Source organism: Tachyglossus aculeatus, chromosome 4 (assembly GCF_015852505.1).
Source record: "Tachyglossus aculeatus isolate mTacAcu1 chromosome 4, mTacAcu1.pri, whole genome shotgun sequence".
Lineage (NCBI taxonomy): Eukaryota > Metazoa > Chordata > Mammalia > Monotremata > Tachyglossidae > Tachyglossus > Tachyglossus aculeatus.
In genome coordinates this window covers 70580374-70585347 of record NC_052069.1, presented here as the reverse complement: position 1 = coordinate 70585347, position 4974 = coordinate 70580374, and the positions used below count along the sequence as shown (strand labels likewise).

At 45.5% G+C, this 4974-nt stretch overlaps 1 non-coding gene across 1 annotated transcript; it reads left to right on the top strand.

The window, feature by feature from the left end:
- Nucleotides 1–1144: 1144 nt before the first annotated feature.
- LOC119927836 lies at nt 1145–1282 on the top strand. The gene has a single exon (XR_005450804.1). It is a non-coding gene; the product is annotated as a small nucleolar RNA SNORA7 (small nucleolar RNA).
- The last annotated feature ends 3692 nt before the right edge of the window (nt 1283–4974 follow it).

The window sequence follows — 4974 nt, the reverse complement described above, 5'->3', positions numbered from 1 at the left end:
AAATAGAGTAATAAATCTGTACAAATATAAACAAGTTCTGTGGGAATGGGAAGAAGGTAGGGTGGTGGGGAGGGGAGGAGGAGAGGAAAAAAGGGGGCTCAGTCTGGGAAAGCCTCCTGGAGAAGGTGAGCTCTCAGTAGGGCTTTGAAGGGAGGAAGAGAGCTAGCTTGACGGATGTGTGAGAAGCAGCGTGGTTCAGTGGAAAGAGCCCGGGCTTTGGAGTCAGAGGTCATGGGTTTGAATCCTGGCTCTACCACATGTCTGCTGTGTGACCTTGGGCAAGTCACTTCACTTCTCTGAGCCTCAGTTCCCTCATCTGGAAAATGGGGATTAAGAGACTGTGAGCCCCATGTGGGACAACTTGATCACCTTGTATTCCCCCCCAGCGCTTAGAACAGTGCTCTGCACTTAGTAAGCACTTAACAAATGTCATCATCATCATCATGTGTGGAGGGAGGGCATTCCAGGCCAGGGGAAGGATGTGGGCAGGGAGTCTACAGTGGGACAGGTGAGAACAAGGCACAGTGAGGAGGTTAGTGGCAGAGGAGCGGGGGGTGTGGGCTGGGCTATAGAAGGAGAGAGGGGAGGTGAAGTAAGAGGGGATGAGGTGATGGAGAGCCTTGAAGCCGACAGTGAGGAGCTTTTGCTTGATTTGTAGGTTGACAGGCAGCCACTGGAGATTTTTGAGGAGGGGAGTAACATGCCCAGAGCATTTCTGTACAAGGATAATCCAGGCAGCAGAGTGAAGTATAGACTGAAGCGGGGAGAGACAGGAGGATGGGCGATCAGAGAGGAGGCTGATACAGTAATCCAGTCAGGATAGGATGAGAGATTGAACCAGCAAGGTAGCGGTTTGGATGGAGAGGAAAGGGCGGATCTTGGTGATGTTGTGGAGCTGTGACCTTATAGCATGTATGTTCCTCAATAAACAGAAAATAGAGGCAGCGTGGCTTAGTGGAAAGAGCACGGGCTTGGGAGTCAGAGGACATGTGTTCTAAACCTGGTTCCGCCATTCGTCATTTCTGTGACCTTGGGCAAGCCACTTAACTTCTCCGTGTCTCAGTTACCTCATCTGTATAATGGGGATTAAGACTGTGAGCCCATGTGGGACATTCTGATTACCTTTTATCTGTTCCAGCACTTCCCCCTCTCAGGGTTGCACCTAGAGAGTTTCCAGTACTCTACCAGTCTTGACTATGGGAGGGAGAGTCAAGCAGAGGCATAGCCATTCCATTCCTAGCTTGGGCAGTGGCTAGTGAGTGGAAAGCGATCTGCTACAAGTCTAAACTCACCCGTACTGGGCAGCAGCAGCATGGGAGAGAGTCATTGGCGGAGACTCACGTTTACTGTGCAGAGGCAGCAGTGGTAAACTACTTTTGTATTTTTACCAAGAAAACTCTGTGGATACACTACAAGAATGATTACAGATGGAGAGCAGGGGCGCTCTGGGAGAGATGTGTCTGTGGTGTCTCTAAGGGTCAGAGATGACTAGATGGCATATGACAAGACTCCAGCACTTAGAACAGTGTTTGGCACATAGTAAGCACTTAACAAGTACCATTATTATCATTATTATATTATACAAAACACTTCTACAGGAGGCAAGGGGTTTCTCTAAGATAATTTTCCAGGAGAAATAGCCTGTACTGGGAAGGGTAAAGCCAACACATGGAGTAAAAGAAACATCTATAGGGACAATCCCTTTATGAACAAACTGTAGTCTTCAAAGGATTTTTGTTTTTACACTTTTCTCCCTTTCTTGGAAATAATCCTTTTTCATGGGGCAAAATAACATTTGGGTGTCATCAAAATACTCACAAGGGGAGTAATGTGAAGGCATCTGACAACAATGTGGATTTTTTGTGAAATCGCTAGTTTCAACCAATAGCCTACCCAGGACCATTGTGTCAGCACACCCACGGAAGATCAAAATCCACTTACTGTGTTTCCTACCAGTCTTCTGATGCTGCCTTTGGGAATAGCATCTGGGCCCTGCCCTACTGGTGAGGAGGTTTAATGACTAATTCCACTGGCCCCCACACCTAAGAGGGAGAAAGAAGGCAGGAGAGTCATTTCTTGGTTCCCCTCCCCGAAGTGTAAGCCAAACTATTCAGAGAGAAGACTTGGGAGGAAGTAGAGGGGCATATTGGGAAGGAGAAGGAGAATATAAATCATTCTGAGGCAAGGAGAAGCAAGCTGGAGTATCTGGGAGAGCAGGACGTGGGAAGAGCTTGTGCTGTGGTCCCTGGAGAGACACAAGAAGGTATCAGAGAGGATTACTGGCATTTGGAGTCCAGCAGCCAGGACTCCAGGGGAGCAAGGGTCCGATCCCCAAGAATGAGCCCCGAGATGCCAGCAGGGAAATACTGAGGGCCCAGGAGGGGTAGCACTATTAAATCCATGGAAAGGGGGCTTAACCTGAATTTGTTTTATTACCTTATTGAGAATATAGTAGATGTTATAAAGATTCCAGATCTTGGCATCTGCAAGGGACTGCAAGGAAAGATCTAGGTGCCTGGGAGATAATAATTATGATGACCCGGCCCACATCATCCCCCGGGCCTGGAATGGCCTCCCTCTGCCCATCCGCCAAGCTAGCTCTCTTCCTCCCTTCAAGGCCCTGCTGAGAGCTCACCTCCTCCAAGAGGCCTTCCCAGACTGAGCCCCTTCCTTCCTCTCCCCCTCGTCCCCCTCTCCATTCTCCATCCCCCCCATCTTACCTCCTTCCCTTCCCCACAGCACCTGTATATATGTATATATGTTTGTACATATTTATTACTCTATTTATTGATTGATTTTACTTGCACATATCTATTCTATTTATTTTACTTTGTTAGTATGTTTGGTTTTGTTCTCTGTCTCCCCCTTTTAGACTGTGAGCCCACTGTTGGGTAGGGACTGTCTCTATATGTTGCCAATTTGTACTTCCCAAGCGCTTAGTACAGTGCTCTGCACATAGTAAGCGCTCAATAAATACAATTGATTGATAATAATAATGGTATTTGTTAAGCACTTACTATGTGCCAAACACCGTTCTAAGCACTGGGGTAGATACAAAGTAATCAGGTTGTCCCACGTGGGGCTCACAGTCTTAATCCCCATTTTACAGATGAGGTAACTGGGCACAGAAAAGTTGTGACTTGCCCAAGTCGCACAGCTGACAAGTGACATAGCTGGGATTAGAACTCACTGCCTCTGACTCCAAAGCCCATGATCTTTCCCCTAAGCCACTCTGCTTCATAAACTACATAAACTGGGGAGCCACAGGTGGGAGCACTTTGTCAGGGGGCTTCTGGAAGCCAGCCCCTGGAAAGGGGAGATAGGCTAAGCACTTGGAAAAGTACAACACAACAACAAACACATTCCCTGCCCATAACAAGCTTACATTCTAGAAGGTGGAGACAGACACTAATACAAATAAATTGCAGATATGTACATAAGTACTGTGGGGCTGGGTGGGGGAAAGAATTTAAATCCTAAAGTCAGTTGAGTTAAATTTGAAATGGAGTTTCCATTAAAACACATTAGTTCCATTCTGAAGGATGGAAAAAAAGAACAATCAAATTTCAAATATTATAAAATTATATTTTGTAAATTGGGCAGGAGGCTTGAAGAGCAAGGTGTGATATGACACTCAGGCAGTCGGATAGTCCAATCAGGAACTGTGCCCGAGAAAACTCTCTTACCACAAGACAACCTATCGGTGATCAATGGAAATTGAAACATATATCAATGAACCAATGCTATTTATTGTGTTCATTATGTGCAGAGCACAGTACTAAGTGCTTGAGAAAGTAAAATACAACAGTTGGTAGACACCGCCCCTCCCTATAACAAAAGTATGGGTTTATACATAACTTCTGTGGAGCTGAGGTCAGGGGTTAATATCAAATGCTTCAAAGATACAAGTCCAAGTGCATAGGTGACACAGAAGGGAGAGGGAGGAGGGGAAAACAGGTGGTCTATGGCAAATTTTCCATTCATTAGGTTAAAAACAAAACTGAAGCCAAAGGTGAAGTTAGACACAGACTGGCTCTCATATTAGGACTCTGCATCCTTAACTGTGTGTTCCCAATATTTCTCTCCCTTAACATTAAGACTGAATGCAAGAGTGCCTGATTGTGCTGGATTTCTCAGATCTATCCCAACTCAACCTAGGCCCTTCCTCTCCTAATCACAGTCACAGGAGGGGTAAACCTAATCCAAAATCTTAGAAGTCAAGCAAATTGAGAGTCTGGCTTGTCCAAATGTTTAGCATTGGCCCACTCAGCAGGATCAATATTTTAAAGGAGACAAGGCCTCTTTAAATGGTCACTTGATGGGGTTTCTGAAGTGTGTTCCCTATCTAGTGAAAAGGAAGGTAAATAGATTTGCCTATTCTTAGTGAGTGGCTTTATTCCCTTTCCTTTCTCTCCTTCCTATTTTGCCCAGCATGGGGGTGTTGAGGTGGAGAGGCAGAAACTCTTACCATCAAACAGAGAAGCTCCTTTGGCTCACTCAGTCAGCTCTCTCCCTCCTTTCTTACTTTTCTGATCTCCTACTACAACTCATCCCACACACTTAACTTATTCATTCCTTCAATTGTATTTATTGAGTGCAGAGCACTGTACTAAGCACTGTACTAGCTCATATAACACCAATATACTCAGTATATATATTTTCACCACCGGCTCTTTCCCCACATCTTCCCTCTGGCCGGGAACTCCTTCCCCGTATATTTATGACATTCTTCCCCTCTCCCCCCCTTAAAAGTCTTACTAAAATCACATCCCCTCCAACAAGCCTTCCCCAATTAAGCCCTCATTTCCCCTACTTGATCTGCCTTCTGTGTTACCTGTGCACTTGGATCTGTAGCCTTGAAACACTTGATATTCACCCAACTTTCAGCCCTATGGCACTTATGTGCATATCCTTATATTCTGACATTTTCCCTATTTTTAAATTTAAAATCTTGTCTCTCCTTGGTGGCACACT